Here is a 26,606-nt window from a genome sequence, read left to right as displayed (position 1 = left end):
TTTAAAGATTATTTATTTATTTGACAGGGTTAAGACAGTGAGATAGAGACAGAGAGAAGGTCTTCCATTCGATGGTTCACCCCCCAAATGGCCGCAACGGCCGGAGATTTGCCGATCCGAAGCCAGGAGCCAGATGCCTCTTCCTGGTTTCCCACGCAGGTGCAGGGGTCCAAGCACTTGGGACATTCTCCATTGCTCTCCTGGGCCACAGCAGAGAGCTGGACTGGAAGAAGAGTAACCGGGACTAGAACCAGGTGCCTATATGGGATGCCAGTGCCATAGGTGGAGGATTAACCTAGTTTGCCACAGCGCCGGCCCCTCTCCATGAATTTTTGCTTGTCTTGGAAGGTCTTTATTTCACTTTCATTTGTGAATCAGAGATTTTCTGGATAAAGCATTCTGGGTTAGAAGATTTTTTAAAATTTTTGTTGTTTGTTCACTTCTTTTAGAAACTGAAGCTGGGAATCAACACTTAGTGTTCTTTTAGAGAACCTCTAGGAAATATGCAAATATGTGGAGACTGAACAACATTCTCTCGAACTAGTAGTGGGTCATAGAAGAAATAAAAATGAAATCACAAAAACTGAAATGAAAACACAACATATGAAAACTTATGGGATACTGGAGACCCAAGATGGCTGAATGGCTGAATAGTGAGAAGCCACATTGACCCAAGTCATAGAAAGATACAAGAACAAAGGAAGGATGATCTTCCCAAGGTACAGAGTGAGAGAATTTTTCAGTGGAGAATGAGCAGAACATAATAGAGACTCCACAGATCAGCAAGGAGAGAGAAAAAAACATGCCACTGCCACCCATTCTAGTATCTACACAGCCAGCTTATGCTGGGAAGTGACATCTTTCCAGGCCAAGGTGAGAAGAGGCTTCCCCAGCCCCTACCACTTGAGGCTTTGAGGGAGAATTCCACAGTTCCCAGTGGCTTTGAGTCTGTCCTGGAGAGCTGACTGGGGTCTAAACAACTGCTTTGCTTCATAAAGTGAGGCCAAATTGTTTACCTCCACTTCCCCCACCGAAGCACCAGAAGCTGCTGAGATCAGGATGGGGCAGCTTTCATGGGGAAGAGCAGATCTCCTGCACCTTATGGGAGTTCTGGGCACAGGACACAGACCTGAGAGAGTCATGGATCTTGGCTGGATTCCTGAGCACCTGCCCATTCTGATTGCAGAGCCTCAGAGTTCCTCGTACAGTGGGGATGCATCTTGCAGAGGGATTGGGGGACACACTTGAATGGGTCAGGGTGTTCTCTGTGGTGCAGGTGCCTAAGTGGGTGTGGTGTGCTGGCACCATGATCATTTTTAGCTGTGAGTCATTTGGTTCACTAGGGCTCACAAAAGGGTTGGGATTCTGAAGATACTACCTGGCTCCATCATCCCCTCCTCCCACTGACATTAGCAAGAAGTGCTCTACCACTTCTTGTGTGTTACACTGGCCTCTTGCCCACCCAAAAACAATTGCCATAGCTCCGTGATCCAAACCAGCACACACTCCTGGAACTCAAGTGTAAGTCTTGGACACTCCACCAAGTTCCAGAAGCACATTTCCAGAGAATAAAGTCTTCAATCAAAGAAAAAGAATCTTCCAGAGGAAATAGTAACAAGAGATTCCCCCAGATGCATAAAAATCAATGTAGAAGCACAAGAAACATGAGCAAGGAAGGCAATATGACTTCTCAAAAGGAACAGAATAATGCATTAATGTTGGAATATTAAGAACTGGAGATTGATGAAACTCCTGAAAAATAATTTTTTTAAAAATGATTGTAAGATTACTAAAATAGATAGAAAAGAATACAGCTAAATGGTTAAATTAAATTAGAAAATCTGTCTGTGACATGGATGAGAAATTCAGCAAATAGAAATATTCAAAAGGAATAAATGTAATATTGAAAATTAAGTGCTCAATAAAAAAACAAATAAAATACAGCAGAAAGTCTTAACAATGAGGCAGAAGAAAAAATATAGGATCTAGAAGACAGGAAGAAATACAAAGAATGAAAAATACGCTTGCAATCTATGGTACATCATCAAGTGACTAAATATATGAGCCTTAGGAATTCCTAGAAGCATGAAAAAAAGTGGCTTAGGAAACCATTCAGAGAAACAATAGCAGAAAATTTTCGCAATTATGAGAAGGATATGGAAACTCAAATATGGGAAGCACACAGAAATCCAAATAGACATGATCAGAAAAGATTCTCACCCCCACACATTGTAATCAAACTTTCAAAATAAAACCTGTTGAAGTGAAATGGACACTATCAGAAACAGTGACTTGATCAGCTCTTGTCCTAATTGTTGATGTACAATGTAATACTTTATCTATTTTAGTATTTTTTTTTGTTCTAGTACTAGTGGTTGAACTCTATAATTAACACACAATTATTCTTAGGTGTTTAAATTTTAACTGAAAAATGATCCCTGTTAGGAATTTGGAAAACATTATACTGAGTGAAATAAGCCAGTCCCAAAGGGACAAATATCATATGTTCTCTCTGATCAGTGACAACTAACCAAGCACCCGAAAGGAAACCTGTTAAAGTGAAATGAACACTATGAGAAACACTGACTTGATCACCTGACTGTTGATGAACAACTTAATATGTTATCCCTCTTAGTATTTTTTTGTTTGTTCTACTTAATACTTTTGGTTGAATACTGTAATCAATACACAGTTATTATTAAGTGTTGAAACTTAACTGAAAAGTGATCGCTGTTAAATATAAGAGTGGGAAAAAGAGAAGGAAGAGATGTGCAATTGGGGACATGCTCAAGCTGATTTGCCCCAAACAGTAGAGTTAGAAACATACCAGGGGATTCCAATTCAATCCCATCAAGGTGGCATGTACCAATGCCATCTCACGAGTCCAAGTGATCAATTTCTGTTCACAATTGATCATAATGATAAACAAGACTAGTGGCTGCAAATACTAATGGATAGAATAAAACAGGGAGAGAATGATCCAACATGGGAAGCGAGATACACAGCAGACTCATAGAATGGCAGATGTCCTAAATAGCACTCTGGCCTCAGAATCAGCCCTTAAGGCATTCAGATCCTGCTAAAAAGCCAATGAGAGTATTTCAGGCATGGAAAGCCAAGATACTCTGGCAAAAAAAAAAAAATGACCTAAATGAAAAATCTCCACGAGTGAGATCCCAGTGGAAAGAACAGGTCATCAAAGAAGGAGGTACCTTTCTCTGAAGGGAGGAGTGAACTTCCACTTTGACTATGACCTTGTCTAAATATGATCAGAGTTGGTGAACTCAAAAGGCTTCCATAGCCTTGGGAACTCGTGATAAGAGCCTAGGGGGATTACTGATGCCATAAACAAGAGTGTCAATTTATTAAGTCAACAGCAGGAGTGCACTTACTCCTCATGTGGGATCTCTGTCCTAATGGGCTGTACATTTTGATTTAATGCTATGACTAGTGCTCAAACAGTATGTTTCACTTTGTGTTTCTATGTGGGTGCAAACTGTTGAAATCTTTACTTAATATATGCTAAACTAATCTTCTTTATATAAAGAGAATTGAAAATGAATCTTGATGTGAATGGAAGGGGAGAGGGAGCGGGAAAGTGGAGGGTTGTGGGTGGTAGGGAAGTTATGGGGGGGGAAGCCATTGTAGTCCATAAGCTGTACTTTGGAAATTTATATTCATTAAATAAATGTTTAAAAAGTACACAAGCCCTCTGAGAATAAAATAGGTCATTTTATAAATAATTTTCATAAATGATGTTCAAAAATACTCCATTTCCTAACACTTTGTCATCTTTTTCCAGATGTTACTCGCTGCTTTTCCATTCTCTGTAATACATTGCTTTGTAATTGATTTGTTCACTTGTCAAAAGTTAATATTAAACAAAAAGGATTAAAAAAAAGTAAAACATAAAGAAACTATGCTAAATTTGCAAGGGAAAACTGTTGAGTCACTTTTAAAGGAACTCTCATCAGATTGACAATAGAAAACTTTACAGGCCAGGAGACAATGTAGAGATTTAGTCTAGGTTCTTAGAGCAAAAAACTCCCAACCCAGAATATTTTACCCAGCCATGCTCTGTTTCATAAATGAAGGTGAAATAAAGACCTTCCAAAACAAGAAAAAATTGAAAAAAATTGTCACCACCCATCCAGCCTTACAAATGATACTAACAGATGTTCTACATACAGAAACCGAGAAAGACAATCAGCAGCACAAAAGAATGTGAAGGTGGAAAGCCTTCTGGTAAAATAACAAAGAGAATCAACACAAACATTAGGATTATCCATAGAAAAATGATGAGAAAAAATCATTACTTATGAAGAATAACCTTGAATATCAAGGAACTAAATTCCCCAAATAAATGATACAGACTAGCTAAATGTATAAAAAACAAAGGAGACCCATTTATATGCTGCCTACAATAAGCACACCTCATCAATAAAGATATACACAGACTGAAATGAAAGGATAGAATAAGATATTCAACACAAATGGAAATCAAAAGCAAAAAGATACATCATCTTAACATACTACTGTACAGAATCCATATGATTATTTCAATAGATGCAGAGAAAGCATTTAATAAATTACAACATTCTTTCATGATAAAAGCACTAAGCAAATTAGGTATAGAAGGAACATTCCTTAGCACAATCAAGGCAATTTATGGCAAACCCACAACCAGCATCATATTGAACAGGGAAAAGTTGGAAGTATTCCCACTGAGATCCAGACCAAACAGGGATGTTACTCTCATCATTGCTATTTAATATAGTCCTGGAAGTTTTAGTTAGAGCAATTAGGCAAGAAAAATCAAATGGACACAAATTGGGAAGAGAAAGTCAAAATATCCCTATAGATAGGGGATCAAAAAAACTCCACCAACAGACTATTGGAACACATTGAAGAGTTTGATAAAGTAGTAGGATATAAAATTAATACAGAAAAATCAACAGTATTTGTATACACAGACAATGCCATGGCCGAGAAAGAGCTTCTAAGGTCAAACCCATTCACAATAGCTACCAAAAAATATCAAATTCCTTGGAATAAATTTAACCAATGTTGTCAAAGATCTCTATGATAAGAATTACAAAATATTAAAGAAAGAAATAGAAGAGGATACCAAGAAATGGAAAAATCTTCCATGTTCATGGTTTAGAAAAATCGATATCATCAAAATGTCCATTATTTTGAAAGCAATTTATAGATTCAATGTGATACCAGTCAAAATACTAAAGACAGGGGCTGGCACTGTGGCGTAGTGAGTGAAGCCGCCACCTGCAGAGCCGGCATCCCATATGGGTGCTGGATCGAGACCTGGCTGCTCCACTTCCAACCCAGCTCTCTGTTATGGCAGGAGAAAGCGTAGAAGATGGCCCAAGTGCTTGGGCCCCTGCACCCACGTGGGAGACCTGGAAGAAACTCCAGCTCCTGCCTTTGGATTGGCGCAGCTCTGGCTGATGCAACCATCTAGGAAGTGAAGCAGCGGATGGAAGACCTCTTTCTCTCTGTGTGTTTATAACTCTGACTTTCAAGTGAATAAATAAATATTTAAAAAAATATATCAAAGATATTCTTCTCAGATCTAGAAAAATGATGCTGAAATTCATGTGGAGGCACCAGAGACCTCAAATAGCTAAAGCAATCTTATACAACAAAAACAAAGCCAGAGGCATCAGAATGCCAGATTTCAAGTCATACTACATGTGGCTGGTGCTGTGGCACAAAGTGTTAAAGCCCTGGCCTGAAGTGGCAGCATCCCACATAGGTGCTGGTTCAAGTCCCGGCTGCTCCTCTTCTGATCCAGCTCTCTGCTATGGCCTGCGAAAGAAGTGGAGGATGGCCCAAGTCCTAGGGCACCTGCACCTGGGAGATCCAGAAGAAGCTCCTGGTTCCTAACTGCAGATTGGCTCAGCTCCAGCCATTGCGGCCATTTGGGGAGTGAACCAGTGAATGCAAGACCTCTCTCTCTGTCTTTCTACCTCTTTCTATAATTCTGTCTTTCAAATAAATGATATAAATCTTTTTTAAAAAATATATACTACCAGGCACTTGTAATCAAAACTGCCTGGTATGGTACAAAAACAGATGGATAAACCATTGGAACAGAATAAAAACACCAGAAATCAATCCAAACATCTATAACCAACTTATATTTGACCAAGGAGCTAAAACTGATCCCTGGAAAAGGGACAGTCTCTTCAAAAAATGGTGGTAGGAAAACTGGATTTCCACATGCAGAATAATGAAGCAAGACTCCTACCTTACACATTACACAAAAATCCACTCAACATGATTTAAAGATCTAAATCTATGTCCTGACACCATCAAATTATTAGAGGACATTGCAAACTGGTAAAGCCAGTATGGAAGACAGAATAGAGATACTACAAAATCTGAAAATAGCCCTACTATATGACCCAGCTATCGCACTCCTGGGAATTTACCCAAGGGAAATGGAATCAGTAAACAAAAGAGAGAAAGGTCTTCCTTCCATTGGTTCACTCCCCTAATGGCCGCCACAGCAGGTGCTGTACCCATCCAAAGTCAGGAGGCAGGTGCTTCCTGCTGGCCTCCCATGAAGGTGCAGGGACCCAAGCACTTGGGCCATCCTCCACTGCCCTCCCAGGCCACAGCTCAGAGCTGGACTGGAAGAGGAGCAACCGGGACTAGTACCTGGTGCCCCAACCAGGACTAGAACCTGGGGTGCTGGCGCCGCAGGCGTAGGATTAGCCAAGTGAGCCATGGCGCCAGCCTATTTTATCCAATTTCTTTATGTGTCGGAAATCTACGGGTTCTCGACAAGACCGAAATCCGTATAGTAAGCAGAATCCACCACGTTTCATGCGCTTTTCAGCTTTTCTTTATTGCTTCTCTCCTTCCTCTTCTCTCCTTTCTTGTCTCCCCAGGCGCCCCTCTTATATAGTCCACAGCCCGATTACTAAAAATGGGCATGAAAAACAGGATGTGGTTCCTCAAAGTATTGTTTCAGTTTGAGTCCTGCATGACAAATAGGATGTACTTCAGTCCATTGTTTCAGTTTAAGTGAGCCAGGCCACAGGAAATGGTTGTCCCGAGCAGTCGGCCTGTGGTTCCCCACATTTATGAAATAATGTTTCCAGAAAAATGATGATATTCTGGACTGGGGATTTGACCTGTTAGTTAAGACACTTCTTGGGATACCTGCAACTCATATTAGAGCAATTGGGTTTGAGCTCCAGTTCTTCTGCTTCTGATCCAGCTTCCTGCTAATGTACTCTTTTGGAGACAGCAGGTGGTGACTTAAATAGTTGGATTCCTGTCACTCACGTGGGTGGTCAGTTTGAGTTTCCAGATCCTGGATTTGGCCTAGATCCTGCTATTGCAGGCATCTCTCTCTCTCTCTCTCTCTCTCTCTCTCTCTCTCTATATATATATATATATATATATATACACACATACACACATATATATACATATTTCTATTTCTCTCCTAGCATTTCAAATAAATATTTTTGAAATCATGTTCTGTACCCTAAATTTTATCACAGAGACTCACTGTGCCCTTTTTTGTCCATTTACCCAACTGAATCTTTAGGGACTAGCAGAGATGCTCTAGAGTTTGCTCATCTTGATGATGATCAGAAGCCATCAAGCCATCGTTGACACATGTATCATCATCACTGAGCCCACACACATGGAACTTGGTAGCTGTTCTACTGAAAGGGGTTTGAAAGAAAAAAATCAGCAGTCTGAATATCCAGCTGGGACATTATAACAGAAGTCCCAGCAAGAGAGACTGGAATCTTGGATAGGAGCAGTATCAGATTAGATGAAAAGAAGTGACAATAACCAGAATAAATCAGAACACAAAACCAGTGAAAATTGATTAGACAACTTGAAGTTGGAAAAAAGTCACCCTGTCCCCTGAACTTTATATACAATTGTCTTGTGTCACCTCTTGCCCATCGTGAATGACCAGTAGTCCTCAAAAGGGTCCTGCAGATCTCCAGACCTTGAAGCTGTCAAAACGATCTCTCATAATCTGTTCCACTTTAACTCTGAATTCCTTCTCTCCTTGACATGTCAGCCCCTATAATTTCCCTGAGTCCTTACCCCTGCACTTAGACCCACATGAAACAGAGTTCCATGTTCTTATTTTCTTCAAAAACCAATTCACTTGGCATCTGCATTATTACATATTAGATGCTAAGGGAAGCGTGAAGGAGACATATCAGGGAGTTAGGTAACAGAACTGTGCTCTTTAAAATGTATCTTCTCTGGCAGGTCCGAGAAACTACTCATTGTCCGGTATTTCTCCTCAGATTGCCTGCCTAATACCGTGTGGTTTGTCTCCTAATTTACCTTTTTCCCAACCATCCATTTTGTTTTATCTTCCCTAAAATTATTCTTTGCTTTCTCTTTGTCCACCTCGGTATATCAAGATCACCATTAGAGTACTGCAGCTTCAAATTTAAATACACTAAAACTTTTTTCAAAAAAGGCAAAGCTTTTCCTTGAGTAAAATTCTATGGCCAACTCTCAAACTATTATTTTGCCAGTAAAACTAACGAAAACAGAAGGATGGAGCTGACATTGTGGCATAGTGGGTAAACCTGCCACCTGTGACACCAGCATCCAGCATGGGTGCTAGTTTGAATCCCAGCTACTCTACTTTGAATCCAACTCCCTGCGAATGGCCTGGGCAAAACAGCAGAAGACAGACCAAGTGTTTGGGTCCCTGCCATCTATGTGAGAGACTTGGATGAAGCTCCTAGCTCCTAGTTTCACCCTGGCTGTTTCAGCCTCCTGGGGAGTGAATCAGCAGGTGGAAGATTCTCTCTCTCTCTCTCTCTCTCTCTCTCTCTCTCTCTCTCTCTTTCTCTCTCTCTCCCTCCCTGCCTCCCACCCATCCTACCTTCCTCCCTCTCTTTTTCTCTCTCTCACACACACACTTTTAAATAAAAACAAAACTTAAAAAATGGAGGGATTAGGACTAAAATCCAAATTTTGACACTTTCACAACTATGCAGATGTATGTTAGCAAGAGGTAAAATATGACACTCTGTTCTTCCCACATTAGGGATGAAACTTATTTACTTTTGCCTGTTCCATAATCCTGTAGTTTTGCAAACTATAGTAATTTGTAGTTTCAGCACCTAAAGTCCTCATATTCTTTTCAACTTTTCTTTATTTTCCTTGGTGTCAATCTGGATATTTAAAAGAATTTTTCCATATCCTTTTGGTCCTGAGTTCATGCATCCTGATATGAATATTTTTATTTTTCTTCAAGCAAAGTTCACAGACAATATGCCCTTGGTCATGTGCTACTCTTCCAAAATCTCACCTACATTCAGAATTTGACTTTTTCAAGGACTTGCATAAATTACAACTTATTTAAGGTAGCAGAAACATCCTTTCCACCATGCTTTTTCCTGTGGCAGATGGTTATGGGTATATCTCCACATCCTCCAAGTTGCTATTTCTATTTCCTTTTCTGATACTCCCATTTCCTTTCAAACAGATCTTAGATGACTTTTATAAAGTTCAATTTTCTTCTTCAACTTGATCCCATTTCTCTTCACATTTGTAAGGATAAATTCTTATTGGATAAGAATAACATGTTCTTTTTCTTTTCTTTCCCTCAGCTTCTATTTTCCACAAGACAAAACTTTTTGTGTGTTATTCAATTAGTATCTTTAATCCCATTCTTGATATTCCCTTTCCTATGTCTAAGCAGTAGTTATTTCTTCATATAGAAGGCAATCAGTTATTGCTGATGAAACAGACAAGACCTGAAATATCGTAGATCGTCATAACAGAAGCTCATTACCACTCACATCACAATCAGAATCTAGGTGAGTGGGTATCGGACCACACAGCTTAGATTGTCATTTAAGAAAAAAAGACGTTAATAAGGGAAATGCATCATAGAGAGTATGGAAACTCCATTGCCACTTCACAATTTTTGTTTTACAAATTTAAAATTAATAATAAAAAATGAAAACAGAGGAATAGAGAACTGCATAGGATGATTTAAAGAATCTGGATTAGAAATGATTTATATGATTTCTTTCCACATCACATTGGCTAAAAGTTAATTGCTTATTCTTAATTTAACTTTAGGGAACCCTGGGATAAAAGGATGGGTGCATGCATGTCTGAGAAATGGGATGTATGAGAAACACTAATTATCTCTGCAACAAATTCTCAATTCAACTCATCCTCAAAACTTCTTTTTTCTCTATCTCAGCACCACTATGGTTGAACACTTGCAATGTGGCTGGTCCAAGTTGAGATGTGCTGTGAGCCTAAAATACATACTGAGTTTCATAAAATTAAGAAAAAATATAAAATATCTCATTTGAAAATTTTTATATTGTTAACATGTTAAAGCAATAACATTTTGGACATATTTGTTTGAATAAAACATGCTAAAATTAATTCTACGTGTTATTTTTATTTTGTTTTTTATTTAATGTGAATAGCTGAAATTTAAAATTGAATGGATGTTTATTGGATGACATTGCTCTACAGATAAGGTGTTCTGGACACAAACTTTTGTTTAATTTTGTTTATTTTTGACGGCAATTTCCTTGAAGTTTTTTACCACAAAACACAAGAGCATGGTATAACTTCTTATAATAATATCCCCATTCTTATACATTCATTGGTGATTTAGTCCTCTTTAGTAAACAGAAATCTACTGTCTGGATTTCTGAACTCCATATCCAATGCTTATCTAATAAATATACAAGACCCAATTCAAATGCAAAAGATTTTGGGCTGTTTCTGGTGTACCATAAACCAGCCACATGTATCCCAACAAAGTTCTAGAACCTAGATACAATTGGAAAAAGTACACAAAAGAGCATAACCCAAGGCAATCAACCAATACCACTTAATGCTGGTTTGGTACTAATAACGTAAATAACAGAACATGGCATTTGGTGAGTATACCCATTCCTATAACACAAAATATCCCATTGCTCTTGTTCCTTGAGCCTTGTCTGCCACAGCTCCAAAGCTGACTCCTTTTCTTTATAATAGTACCATCTGGATCTGCCCTCTTGAAGCACAAGGTCATTGACCAGAGATGGTTGACCAATTCCTGATTTCTTCATGTGGCACTTGCTCCTCAATGACTCATTCCCATGGAAATTAATTGAGCCTGCTGAAACTATAGCAAACATCAGAAACCAGGGTAGATTTTGATAAGCCATGACAGTATGAGGTCCATGTTCCTCAGCAATAGCCAATTTCAGCCCCAGATTGTACTCAGGATCACAGAAGATGCTAAAAGACATAGGAAATAATTGAAATACACAATTTGGAATCCTTTTTTTTTTTTCTGAATATCTATGTTACAATGAAAAACTGTTGCCAATCAGGCGGTATTTAATGTGGCTAAAAGTGGAGGCCAAAGAGGTCTCCTGCCATACCCACTCCTAAACCCTAGTGTTAGAGATTAACAAGCCCAGGTCAATTATGGTAAATGCAGCGAATCTATGAGCAAGTAATTGAAAGTATATCTCTGTTGTAACAAAATATCTCTGCTGTTGTAACATGAAAGCAGCTATAAGAAATACATATCTCAATAAAACTTTATTTATAAAAACATCTAAACTAGATTGGTAGTTGGGGTGAATATTTGGCATAGTGTTAAGACATCATTTGGAACATTCAAATCACATATGGGAGTGTCTGGTTCAAGTCCTGGCTCCTAAACTTCCAATCCACCTTCTTATGAGTGCTGGGATGCAGCAGATGATGGCTCAAGTACTTGGGTTCCTGTCACTCATATATGAGATCCTAATTAAGTTCAGTACCCATAAATAAAAATATCAGTTGAGTACAATTTCTGCTGTCTTACTTATTTTTGAACATAAGCATTACTATTCAATTACTCATCTATTTTGTATTTTTATTTTTACACTTTTTAAGAAGTACTAATATTGAATTACACACTAAACACTATACATTCAGTTATATTCTGTTGGAGGCATAAATGTTAATTTGATTTCAGTCCACTTTTAACTGGCTATACTACGAACTTTATTTATTTATTTATACTTCTTTAAACAACACTTGCCTCAGGGGAAATTTGTAATGAACGATAAACAGACTTAGTCTCAGTAGTTGGTGCACTTTCTAAAATAAAAATGGAAAGCATCAGGCATCAAATCATTAGAGGAGTCATTAGCAATAATGGAGAGCATGTGACAGCCCTATTTCTGTCATTGAAAATAAGGGCAAAATAATGTGTTCCAAGAGAATGATTTGAGAATAGTCTAAAAGTCAAAACTAGCTAATCAGCTATTTTTCCCTAGGTGGTAGAAATAATAATACAATTTCTTTCCTGTCATAGTACCAAGAGAATAGAATAAATGCATTTCAAGCATCACCTGAAAGAAGAAACAGGAACAATTTAAAAGCATTCTCATTAAGTATAGTATGATTTCATTGTCCTTCAGCAAAACATATTTTCTATCAGGAAACTCTATGTTACCATTCTCTTGAAACTGCTTTTGAGAACAAGGCATGAACAGCTAGAATAATTTCGAGGAAGTGATATACTATTTTCTTGCTATTGCTTTCCAGGTTATTCCATAAATTTCCTGGTCTTACCTAAAATTTAGAGTACAGATATGACATTTATGAATTGAACTACAATCAAGAATGGACATTTTTAAAAGAACCTTACTAATCTGTAGGATGCACAATTTAATCTTTAGACCTTATAAAAGAGATGGCTAACATTTTTCTGTAATAGCATAGACAAAATAAGAGCTTAAATTATAATCTCATAGCCAGATTTACTTCGCCATCAGCAAAGTAAACAATAAGTAGAAAAAACCTCCCTTTAGACCAAAGGGAAAGAAAGTTTTAAAGTGAGAATATAATTTTCCTCATGGGCATTGTCTACCTTAGAAAAACTACTACAGAACATGCCTGTGACTATAGACTTGTAGTTCAGGCCACCGAAGATTAGAGATGGGAAACGGGCACTCCCTTGACTTGCATCCTCTGGTCTGCTTGAACACAAACCAGGAGGAAAAGAAAGCTCGGCATCAGAAGCAATGGGTGGCAGGCCTATTAATGGCTGATCTCTGCTGAAGCCCAGGCTTACCACATTGAAAGCCACTGCAGTGGACTGGCCTATTGGGTCTGCTTGAGGGCAGATCACTGTACAGATCAGCCATTAATAGCCTGGGCTTTAGCAGAAGTCAGCTTGTGAAGAGCCCTGGCAGCTCTGCCAAGAGTTGGATCACTGGAAATGGACCTGCCCTGGAGTCGAAGGATGCCCAGGTCAGAGCCACAGATCTTATTGGCTCTAAGCTGAAAAGCCCTTCACTCAGCCCAACTTCCAAAGGGACCACTGCAGCTGAGGGGATGGTCAAGTAGGGTCAGCAACATTGCAGGTAGAACTGTAAATTTCTTGTTAGAGATGCCACCTGCCTTTACCTGGCCAGCTCTCCTCCCAGGCCAGCCAAGTAATGAAAGTCAACAGAGTGCCTTCCCCTAGGAGGTTCACACCTCCCTTAGGATATACCCCATGTGAAGAGATAGATAGGTCTGGGCCTCTTAACTCACAAGGCCTAAAGCCCACCAGATTATTATCAAGCCCCTTCTATCAGGTTCTATTTGCCTCTCAATCAGAAAACTTAATTGTAGCTTAGACAGCACCTTTCTTAGCTCCTCTAACAATAACTCTGTCCTTTGTTCTAGACCCTGTCTAGCACACTTGGGCCTCATTCCTTCGTAATCATAACCTCTACTCTACCACCAATGGCTCTACTCCCAACCTGTGTGTACTGATGGTCCTCTTCCCCACTTAATGCTGTATAATTGTTCAGACCTGGTAAATGCCACTCTTAGGATCATTGGTTACTATCCTCACCCTGTCTTTTATGACCTTGTCTAAATATGATCAGAGTCGGCAAACTTGGAAGGCTTCCATAGCCTTGGCAACTCATGACGACAGCCTAGGATGGTTACTGGCGCCATAAACTAGAGTGTCAATTTGTTGGGTCAACAACAGGAGTCACTGTGCACTTGCTCCTCATGTGGGATTTCTGTCCTTAATGTGCTGTACATTTTGATTTAATGCTATAACTCGTACTCACACAGTATGTTTCACTTTGTGTTTCTATGTGGGTGCAAACTGTTGAAATCTTTAATATATACTAAATTGATCTTCTGTATATAAAGAGAATAGAAAATGAATCTTGATGTGAATGGAAGGGGAGAGGGAGTGGGAGAGGGGAAGGTTGCGGGTGGGAGGGAAGTTATGGGAGGGGGAAGCCATTGTAATCCATAAGCTGTACTTTGGAAATTTATATTCATTAAATAAAAGTTTTAAAAAAATAAAAAATAAATAAAAAAAGAGAACCTTACTAAATGTCCTTTCACAAGACAGGATTTTGTGATGCAAATAAGTAGACCTTTATTATTTATCTGGACTTGGAGAAAGACAGAAAAATGTTAAGTCTTGGGTAGAAAATACAAATTAAGGACTATTGTGAAGAAAAAGAATGGAAAGAGAGGCAGCCAGAGGAGCTGTGAGAAATGGAGAATTTAGAACATGGCAATGTTGGAAAAACAGTTTGCTTTGGAATTCCCCACTAGGATTAAAACTGGGGAAGTTGTAGATTCTGTCTAACAGAATAGCAAGCCAAAACAAATGGAGTATTTTCACTCCTTGAAACACAAATGGCATCTCTTCAGATTCCAGGTTTAGGCTGTTCTAACATTTCTAGGGCAGGAAGATAAAGAAACAATAAAAAAAAAAGTCCCAATGGAAAGTAATTTTTGGCTGGCACCGCGGCTCACTTGGTTAATCCTCCACCTGCGGTGCCGGTACTCCAGGTTCTAGTCCCAGTTAGGGCGCCAGATTTTTTCCCAGTTGCTGCTCTTCTAGTCCAGCTCTCTGCTGTGGCCCGGGAAGGCAGTGGAGGATGGTCCAAGTGCTTGGGCCCTGCACCTGCATGGGAGATCAGGAGGAAGCACCTGGCTCCTGGCTTTGGATTGGCGCAGCGCACTGGCCGCAGCGCCCATTTAGGGGGTGAACCAATGGAAGGAAGACCTTTCTCTCTGTCTCTCTCTCTCACTGTCTAACTCAGCCTGTCAAAAAAAAAAGCAAGAAAGAAATTTTTTAAATTTGGAATGGACAATTATATAAGTTTGACTTAATGAAAATAGCATTCAATGCTGTGCCTTGACTCTCATTAGCATCCAGCCAACTGTGGAGAATTCCCAGCAGAACAAAGCCTTGTCTCACCTGTCAAGGTGAGATGGGCTATCAGAGCAAGGCAATGAAAGAGTGACTTTTCCCAAGCACCAAAGGAAACAATCAAGCAGAACTTGCTGTTCAATGTATCCAACAGAATATTCATTGACCAAAAATAATTGAGTGTATGTTTTCAAGAGTAGTTAAATATATATGTGTTTGTGTGTATATATAATTATATATATTCATATATATATAATTATATATACTATAGATATACTTATATACTTATATATATTATATATATTAAGAAATTGGCAAAGGATATGAACAAGCATTTGTATATATATTATATACATTATATGCAATATATCTATATAATATATGTAAATATATACTTATGTATATTTATATATATTTAAGTGTATATATATAAAACATATATAATATATATATTCAGAGGTCAACTGATGTTGTTCTGGTGATCTAGTATCACTTTCTCCATTAACTAATAGTTATACAATTTCCTTTGGAGAGTTATACCTACCCATTTTCCACTCCGTGTTGGCTTGTTCATGTTGTAAATCCTGATGTCCTCTCACAATGAAAACCAAGGAGAACACTAGGGACTTTGGAAAACTAGACCTCTTCCTGCCTAAAAAAGACCATGATGCACAACCATGATATACATAAACAATAGCAATTGGCCTCTCTGCCTAGGCTCCTTAAAATAAAAACAGAAGAAAAAGAGAGAGCTGACTTCTGCTGTGAAGAAATTATAGCTGTGATGCCTAATGGTTTCCATATTGAGATCAGATACATTTACTGTTATTACTATTGTCTCTTAGCCCTAACCAATATTTTGCTAATCCTTCATTCCTATTTCTACATATCCATCAATAAATGAGCTTTAATCTTAAGGGATAGCTTATACCATTTATAATAAAACTAAATGAGTAGGAGATAATACATTCTAAAATAATATACAGCTATAATAATCACATCCTTAGAAAACCAGATTTTACATAGGCCATTGTTTTACAATCCCAACAGTTTCTGGATAGTGTGTTACATGATAGTATTATGGTCATGTGTCACAGTTTCCCTTCTTCTGTTGTAGAATAGGTGTCCAAGCCTGAGAGGATTGTGTGCAGTATTCTACATCAAAGACTCTGTCAGAAGTCAAGTAACATAAACCTTCACATCATGGTACTGGCCATGAGAACAGGAACAACACCAGTACCAGAATGTGTACCGACCCCGGTCAGGATACTTCTCATTTCAGAGTGGAACTAGTCCAATATAATCAACGTTCACCAATTGGTTGTTGTCTCATTTTTAACATTTTTATTAATATAAGGAGGAAAGATTTTATGCATTCCATAGCTACAGTTTTAAGAAGACAACCATACTTCACTCACTCCTCTGCTCCCCAACACTCCTCCTTCCTCCCTCCCTTATTTTCATCAGTTTTTGCAAGGACACAATTTTAAACCACTCCATATTCACAGGCTTAATTCACCACTAATAATATTCAACTAGTAAAAAGAAGAAAGACAAAAGTTCCACAAGAGTATATAAATGAGCTAAAAATTGCAATCATATCTCAAAGTGGCCATTTCATTCCTGTACATTTTTTTGCATTCTATATTACGTGCCACATATCAGAGAAAACTTATGATATTTGTTTCCTTGAGACTGGCTTATTTCACTAAGTATACAAGTTTCCACTTGCATCCATTTTATTGCAAGAGACAGGATTTCATTCTTTGTTTTCCAGCTGAGTAATAGTCCATAGTGTATATATTCCACATTTTCTTTATCCATTCATCAGTTGAGAGACATTTGAATTGATCCCATATTCTAGCTGTTGTGAATTGAGCTATAATAAACATGGGAGTACAAATGATATTTTTTCCTTTGGACAAATTTCCAGGAGTGGAATGCCTGGGGTCATATGGTAGATCTACTTTCAAATCTATATGTAATCTCCATACTGTCTTCCATAAAGGAGGCACTAATTTACATTTCCTGAAACAGTGGATTAGGGTAACTTTTCCCCCACATCATCACCAGCATTCATTGTTTTCTAATATTTGGATTTTAGCTATTCTAACTAATGGGGTAAGGTGGAACCCCATTGCAATTTTTATTTTCATTTCACTTATGTCTAATGATCCTGATCATTTTTTCATATGTCTGATTTGAATTTCAACCTTTGAAAAATGCTTGTTCATGTCCTTTGCCCATCTCTTGACTGGATTGTTTGTTTTGATGTTGAGTTTCTAGAACTCTTTATAGAATCTGGATATGAATACTTTATCAATTGCATAGCTTGCAAATATTTTCTCCCATTCTCAGTTGTCTCTTCACTTTGTATTTGCAGTGCAGAAGCTTCTTAGCTTGATGCCAATCCATTTGTCAATTTTGGCTTTGATTGCCTGTTTGTTTGATTGTTTGTGCCTATGCTTATGTCTTGCATAGTTTCCACAATGTTCTCCTCATTTTTTGTATGTCTTCTATTTCTTTTTTGCTTTGTAAATTTCATTGTAGAAGTCTTTCACATCCTTGGTTAAATTCATTCCAAGATATTTAAATTTTCTGTAGCTATTATCATTGGTACTGATCTACAAGTTCTTTCTCAGCTATGGCATTGTTTGTGTATAAAAAGGCTGTTGATTTTTTGAGTGTTGCTTTTATGTCCTACCATTTTGTCAAACTCTCTCATGAGTTCCAATAGTCTGAGTTGAGTCCTTTGGTTTTCCTATACACAGGACCATGTCATCTGCAAACAGGGATAATTTGACTTCCTCTTTTCCAATTTACACCACCTTGATTTTCTTTTTCTTACCTAATGCTCTGCCTAAAACTTTCAAGAAATATTGAATAGCCATGGTGAAAGTGAGCATTTTTTTCTGGTTTTGTATCTATGAAGGTGAAGTAAAGACCATCCAAAACAAACAGAAATTAAAGAATATGTCACTATATATCCAGTCTTACAAATGATTCTAAAGAATGTGCTATACACAGAAAGATAGCATGATAGTCATCATTATGAAAAAATGTGAATTCAGAAAATCTCCTAGTAAAAGTGCAAAGGAAATACAAAGCAAACTATAGAGATATTTATGGAAAAACGGTTTAACTAAATCATTACTTAATAATAACCTTGAATATAAAGGGCCTAAATTCTCCAATTAAAGATACAGACTGGCTGAATGGATTAAAAAATAAGACCCTTCTCTGCTGCCTACAAGTGACACATCTCACCAACAAAGATACATAAAAACTGAAAATGAAAGATGGTAAAAGATGTTCCAGATTATTGAAAAGCAAAAACAAGCAGATGTAGCCATCCTAATATTAGACAAAATAGACCTTAACCAAAAAGTGCTAAAAGAAACAAAGAAGGGCATTATGTAACGATTACAGATCAATTTAATAGGAAGATGTGACAATAAAATTCATATGCACCCAATGCCAAGGTGCCTAGCTATTTAAAACAAATGTGAATGGATCTAAAAGGAGACATAGATTATAATAAAACAGTAACGGGGGACTTCAACAACCCTACATTCATCAATGGACAGATCAACTAGACAAAAAAATCAACAAAGAAACAATAGAGCTATTCCATACTATGAACCAAATGGACCTAACTCATATCTACAGAACATTTCATCCCACAGTTAAAGAATACCCATTCTTTTCATCAGTGCATGGAACTTACTCTAGGATAGACCATGTGCTATGTGATAAAGCTAATCTCAACAAGTTCATAAAAATTGAAATCATACCATGTATCTTTTCTGACAACAATGGAATGAAGTAACAACATAAGAATCTCTAGAACACATAAAGACTGAAAAACACACTTCCATCAATGCATCATAGAATAAATGGAAAGGGAAATTTAAAAATTCCTGGAAATGAATGAAGATGACAATAAATCATATCAAAACTTACGAGATACAGCAAAAGCAGTGTTAAGAGGGAATTTTAGAGAAATTAATCCTTACATCAAGAAATTGGGAAGGCATCAAATAAATGAGCAATCAATGTATCTCAAGGACCTCAAAAAACAAGAACAAACCATACCCAAAATTAGTAGGAGGAAAGAAATAATTAAAATTAGTGAAGAAGTAGACAATTTTGAAACAAAAAATGAAAGATCACTGAACCTGAGAGCTGTTTTTTTGAAAAAATAAACAAAATTGATACACCATTAGCTCAAAAAAAGAGGAAGAAGACCCAAAGCAATAAAATCAGAGATGATAAAGGAGATCTAAAAACAAAAACCACAGACATAAAATGAATCATTAGGAATTGCTACAAATAACTGTATGCGAACAAACTGGAAAATCTAGAAGAAATGAATACAAACTGAAGAACAAACACTATAAGATTATCTCAATAGATGCAGAGAAAGCATTTGATAAAATACAATATATTTTCATATTAAATCAAAACCTTAAGCAAATTGGGTATAGAGGGAACATTTCTCAATACAATTAACGCAATATATGACAAGTCCACAGCCAGCATCATATTTAATAGGGAAATGTTGGAAGCATTTCCACTAATATCCAGAACCAAAACATGAATGCTTTGTCTCTTCAAGGGATGATGCCATTTCAGGAAGGCAGTTGCTTGTCAGCATGTTTATCTGTTGGAGCATCAGGAGAGGCAGAAACTAGGACAGCTTAGATGAAGGCAAACTCAGCCTCTCTTTCCATCAGTGTGTTGTGAGCCTGAAAACTACCTCAAGTCAGAAATGAGGTAAAGGTTTATGACTTTCTATTTCCTCACCATCCTTATTATGTGCCCTTGATCCCTTATGATGGTATATATTGAACAAGAATCTTGTCTGCATGTCTCTCAGGCTTTAAACAAAGCCAGGTTCTATTAGCCATCTCCATAGTTTTCTGCAGGAAAGCCAGGCTGGCTGTTTGATTTTGGTGCTCATTATAATTTTTCATATCTTGCTTCCTGAATACAAAAGATGCCACACCCACCTGTATTATTTGGGGACTGTATTGTCCATTTTGTCATTAATTCTAGTTCTATTACATCACCTCCTTAATAACATTATTGCCTCTATATGCAGGAGACAGATACCATGAAAATAGAGACTTCATGAGAGTGGTATCCCTCTCATCTGTGTGTTCTAATATTGGCAAACAAAGTGTCCCAAGACCCTCTCAAAGAACGTGGTGTATTTTCTGCCCTTAAATGGTGTATCTACACTAGCATGCCCACCTTTGGAGACTTATAGCACATAGCACTTACGGAATTTCTTCTTCTAATGCAGTGTGTCTCATTTTCTCCAATCCTCCAAGTACCAATAAAGCAGTATATTTGCAATATTTCCTAGAGTCCTTTATAAACTGTAAAATTCTATATCATAATAATTATCATAACAATAAATATTCCATTACACAACTTTATATTCTGCCTTCCCAACTCAGAACCATGATCTGGGACTCTCAAGATCCAGACCCATATGTGTATTTGGGCCTCAGCTTTCATATTTTGACTAGGTCCTGCAACACTTTCAAGAAATAGCATTTCTCTCCTTTAGCAAAATATGCTAAAATATACTGACAAGATTATAGTGTGATAACCTGTTGTTAATCTGGCACCCAGCAGGAAACATGGAGAAAGATCACAATTTACCTTGTGTCAGCTTCTATATCCTCAAGCAGAGAGAGAGCAGAAGCTGTTAATTGACAGCAGTGGGCCATTTATGTAGATCCAGTGAATTCTGGTTTCTTGGGATTTGATATTCTGGTCTCATCAATTCAGGCATCCTCATTACAACTGTCATTTCTAGACATTTCTAACTATGGCCCTGACCTTGCAATAACAGATATGCAAAAGAAGAACATTCGAGCTTTTCTATAGCTTTGTTACTCTTATCATTATATCCAGACCTGACTCTCAGGTTTTTTTGTTTTTGTTTTTGGCCTCCAGCTGCAAAATAGGGGACTCATTTTTTTTTACCTTAAATTGTTGATTCATCACATCAGTTTTCATTGACTTTGCCCTATGCATCAATAGTTCTCTGACTCTATTGCCTTTATAACTGCTATTTGCCCACACCTCCCTAACCTATGAGGTTTTGCAGCAGTTTTTGCATTACCCTACCCAGCATCCCATTCTAGTTTTTCCCAGAGATCATTTTTACAACTGTTCTGTTAGAGCATATCATAGGTTCCACCTGCCAGTGAAGCAATCCATGTTGGCAAAGGATGACCCAGATTTAAATTTCTGGTTTTGAATCTGTTCCTTAGGACTACCTTGGAATAGAACATACAGTCTGGTTTCCCAAGACATGGGCTCTGAGACAGATTTTCATGCAGTAAATTTTCTGGGAAGTGTTGCCAAAACAACACTTCGAAATGAGTAAGGGAAGAAGGGTTGACCAGAAGATGAAATTCAGTACAATGTACTTTCAAAAAGGTCACATTTAATACCATGGGGGTACTCCAGGTACAGGAGCCTAAAAAGTTTTCCAAGGCAAAGGGCACACTCTGTGCAATATTACATTAACTGGTAATGGCTGCAGCCAACCTAAGGCAGTATAATCTTTCTGAGTATCTTGCACCCTCCAACACTCTACATAACCAATGATTCAATCCTGAAGGATGATTTTGGAGGCATCACAGCATCTATCATGATTGCGTACATCACACTCTGGAGAGCTATAGATTTGGAGTTCAAAACATGTTTTTATTTGCATTTAGCTATAGCAATGACTAGACAAATGACTGGAGGAGATACTTAACTGGTTTTATTTTTTTATTTCCGCTCTTGTAGAAAGTAGTATATACTTACTTTCCTTTGTAAACTTCACCTTGGTTATTCTCATATAATAATTCTTACAGATATATTGCAGACTTATCTGTCAAAGTCCCATTAGTATTAAAATTCTACTAATATTATATATAAAATGAATATAAATATGTGCATTAATTTAGAAGACAATTTTATCACATCTTTCACTCTCTGTCTGTATATTTGGATCTCTCTCTTTCTCTTGTATGAGAAATCAGTCTTACTATCTCTTTTCTTTCAGATAATGTAGTCAGTTCAGGCTGCCATTAAATACCATAGACAGCGTGGCTTGGTAGCAACAGAAATTGTTTCCTCAGAGTTCTGTAGGCTGGAAATTTGAGATCAGGGTGCTGGCATGGGCCTTCTTCTGAGCTGCAGACAACTCACTGTATTCTGACATTGTGAAAAGAGAGTAATAGGCAAGCTCTCCAGAGTCCCTTACAGTAGAGTTCTATGTCCATTCACAAGGGTTCAACCTTCATAGCCTAATTCCCTCCTGAAAATATTTCAACATACAAATTTTGAGGGAATCAAACATTCAATCCATTACAGACAGACTTCAATTAAGTTTTGGAATTGCAATGAGAATTTCTAAAAAAAAATTTTAAACTGCCATAGAGGTAAGTATGACCTTTAAAATCCAATTCTTAACCTGCAACTTAGTAAGCTTCAAATTTTGAATGTAACAAAAGTATTTTCATTATTCTAGGAAGAGAAATTTAATTTATAAAGAATAAGACCTCATATCTTAAAATTTATCACTTACCATAAATATTTTCTTATGCTAAAAAATGTCAGCCTCTTCCCTCTGGATCCCATATGGAACTGCTGCCTAGGGGAGGAAGGATGTGACACAACAGAACCAGAGCAGTTGAGGAAACTGTTTATTGGTGATCTAAGCTTTGAAACAATAGATGATAATTGGAGAACATTGTGAGAAATGGGTCACACACACAGATTGTGTGGTAAAGAGAGGCCCCCCAAATGAAACATTCCAGGGGCTTTGGTTTTGTGACTTACTCTTTTTTTAAGATTTATTTATTTATTTGAAAGTCAGAGTTACACAGAGAGAGAAGGAGAAGCAGAGAGAAGTCTTCCATCCATTGGTTCACTCCCCAGTTGACCTCAACAGCCAGAGCTGCGCTGATCAGGAGCCAGGAGCCAGGAGCTTCTTCCAGGTCTCCCACACAGGTGCAGGGGCGCAAAGGCTTGGGTCACCTTCCACTGCTTTCCCAGGCCATAGCAGAGAGCTGAATCAAAAGTGGAGCAGCCGGGAACGAACTGGCGCCCATATGGCATACCGGCACTGCAGGTGGTGGCTTTACCTGCTATGTCACAGCGCTGGCCTCTGTGACTTACTCTTGTGTTGAAGAGGTGGATGCAGCAATGTGTGCTCCGTCACACAAGGTTGATGGGCGTATTGTAGAACCAATGAGAGCTGTTTCTAGAGAGGATTCGATAAAACCTAGTGCCCATCTATCAGTGAAGAAGATTTTTGGTGTGGTATTAAAGAAGATACAGAGGAATATAATTTAACAGACTACTTTGAGAAGTACGGCAAGATTGAAGCCATAGAAGCTACGGAAGACAGGCAGAGTGGGAAAAGAAAAAGATTTGCTTTTGTAACTTTTGATGCTCATGATACAGTTGATAGAATAGTTGTTCATAAATACTACACTATTTACAGGCATAGTGGTGAAGTGAAAAAGGTCCTTTCTAAACAAAAGATACAGTCTGTTGCTGGGTCACTAAGTGGCCTTGGAAAGGGATCTGGTGTAAGGACAGCTCTTTAGGATGGGGAGGCTTGTGTCCAGGCTCGTTCTAGTAAACAACTTGCTGCTGAGTGATCTTCTTCTGTTCCCTGGAACCTGGCCAGTTCCTGAGGGGAGAACAAGGCAGAGAATGGCATGTCCTTGGGCGGAGTCTGAGGAACATCTTGAAACGTGCCTGTCACCCTGGCTCTCTGGCCAAGGTCCGGGACTGGACGCACTGCTTGCCACGAATATCAGCAATGAGCCACCTTTTGTTCTTGGGGCTTTAAAAGGGAGCCGGAGCAAGCCTCTACTGCTGCTGCTGTTTCATCCCAGGAGAACATGCAGTGAAGCTGAACGTTGCACGTGTCCATGATGATTACTGATGTTGTTTGATTCTCAGTATTGATCCTTCTCCGGTGCTGTGTGAAGATTGCCTAGTGGTAAATTCCCGGGTTAAGTCCCCTACTCTTAGAGACTTCCCCCACCCCGTCCTTTCTTTCTCTCTCTCTTTCTATCCTGCTTAAAATTTGCCACTTAAATAAACTGCTTGTTTCTTTATACTACAAGGCTTGCAGCGTATTTCTTGCAGATCGAACTGAAAGTAACCAAGTCTGAGCACAGCAGATGGCTGAAAAATAATTTGCCGTCACATCTGGCAAATATATGGGTCATGGAGGGAACTTTGGAGGTGGTAGAGGTAATTTTGGCGTTGGCAGAAACTTCAGTGGAAAAGGAGGCTTGGCTGGTAGAGGTGGTGGCCCCAGAGGAAGTTATGGAGGAGGTGACGGTGGCAACTCTGGTGGTGGTCCTGGGTATAGAAGCAAAGGAGGCTTTGGTGGTACAGAATCAGGATATGGAAACCAAGATGGTGGCTGTAGTAGAGGAACATGATGGATAGTCTAAAGGAGAGGATGTTGGAGGTGGTAACCATGGTGGTGGTGGAAACCACAATGATTTTGGCAATTATAATGGACAACAGCAATCACATTATGGACCCATGAAAGGGAGCAGTTTTGCTGGAAGAAGCTTGGGCAGTCCCTATGGTGGTGGTTATGGATCTGGTGGTGCAAGTGGTGAATATGGTAGATGGAGGTTCTAAAAACGGAAGAAATGAGCTACAGTTCTCAGCAGTAGAGAGAATAAGGTGTTGTCAGGAAAGATGCCAGTTACTTTGAGACACTTGTCCCAAATGCATTAGAGGAACTATAAAAATCTGCCACAGAAGGAATGATGGTCCATAGTCAGAAAAGTTACAGCAGATTAAACAGAAAACTCTTCTTGTTCAGTACTGTCATAGCCACAGTTTGTAAAATGTGTAGCAACTGATTAATACAGTGAATTGTCAGTAAGATGTATATTCCTAAGGCCATGTATCTGTTGTAGCTTTGTCTTTTCTTTTGTCTTTTCATTACATCAGGTATATCGCCCTGTAAATTGTGGTAGTGGTACCAGGAATAAAAAATTAAGGAATCTTTAGCTTTCATTATTTGTGTAGTTCAGTTTTTCTGAATTTTAGTGCAGAAAATTTGACATAATGCAGTTTTGAAGGTGTTTCCTTGGAAGTTAACAAGTAAAGAAGATCATTGTTAATTATTGTTTTATATGAATTTTGTTAATGTTTACTGTAAAGAAATGCCTACTGACTTGAGGGTGAAGGAGAATCTATTCTCCCCATTTCCAAACCATGATGTGAATGGTCACTGACATGTGGAGAGAATACATAATTGTTTGCATTGTGTATTTTATATAAATAGGTTTGGGTATTTAAATTAGCATATTTGTGAATTTAATAGCTTTAAGATTACCTTCAAAAGAAAAATCTCAAAATCTGTGCCCCCAAAAATCTCATTCATGCGTGTATTTAAATCCTCCCAATTGTATTGTTTTGAATTGATGTTTTTTTCTCCCTAGAATATTTATTTCTTGACTCTAATTTTCTTTCTTCAGGTCAAGTACTAATTTTCTTCTTTTAATTTTCTGTGCCTGCACACTGAAGTGCAAGACAGGACATGAAAGAGCCTGGTGGTGTCTAAGTAGAGTAAGGTATTTAAGAATTGGACGTGCCTGGGGATTCCAATACAATCCCATCAAGGTGGCATGTACTAAAGATATTTCACTAGTCCAAGTGATCAATTTCAGTTCACAACTGATCATACTGATAGGTGTAAGAGTCAAAGGGATCACATAAACAAGACTAGTGTCTGCTAATACTAACTGATAGAATTAAAAAGGAGAGAATGATCCAACATGGGAAGCGAGATACACAGCAGACTCATAGAATGGCAGATGTCCTAAACAACACTCTGGCCTCAGAATCAGTCCTTAAGGCATTCGGATCTGGCTGAAGAATCCATGAGAGTATTGTAGACATGGAAAGCCAAGACATTCTGGGAAAAAAAAAAAAAAAAAAAAAAAAAACCTAAATGGAAGAGATCCCTGCGAATGAGATCCCAGTAGAAAGAACAGGGCCATCAAAGAAGGAGGTACCTTTCTCTGAAGGGAGGAGAGAACTTCCACTTTGACTATGACCTTGTCTAAATAAGATCTAAGTCAGTGAACTCAAAAGGCTTTCATAGCCTTGGCAACTCATGACTAGAGCCTAGAGAGATTACTGACACCGTAAACAAGAGTGTCAAATTGTTAAATCATCAACAGGAGTCACTGTGTACTTACTCCTCATGTAGGATCTCTGTCCTTAATGTGTTGTTCAATGTGAATTATTGCTATAACTAGTACTGAAACAGTATTTTTACACTTTGTGTTTCTGTGTGGGTGCAAACTGATGAAATCTTTACTTAATA

General features: G+C 38.2%; 1 pseudogene; it reads left to right on the top strand.

Moving 5' to 3' along the window:
- Positions 1-1,059: 1,059 nt before the first annotated feature.
- On the top strand, positions 1,060-24,904 carry LOC133763540 (heterogeneous nuclear ribonucleoprotein A3-like; annotated as a pseudogene).
- The last annotated feature ends 1,702 nt before the right edge of the window (positions 24,905-26,606 follow it).

Source organism: Lepus europaeus, chromosome 1 (assembly GCF_033115175.1).
Source record: "Lepus europaeus isolate LE1 chromosome 1, mLepTim1.pri, whole genome shotgun sequence".
NCBI classification, from domain to species: domain Eukaryota; kingdom Metazoa; phylum Chordata; class Mammalia; order Lagomorpha; family Leporidae; genus Lepus; species Lepus europaeus.
The sequence above is the reverse complement of the archived record's forward strand: the minus strand, read 5'-3'. Positions and strand labels throughout refer to the sequence as shown.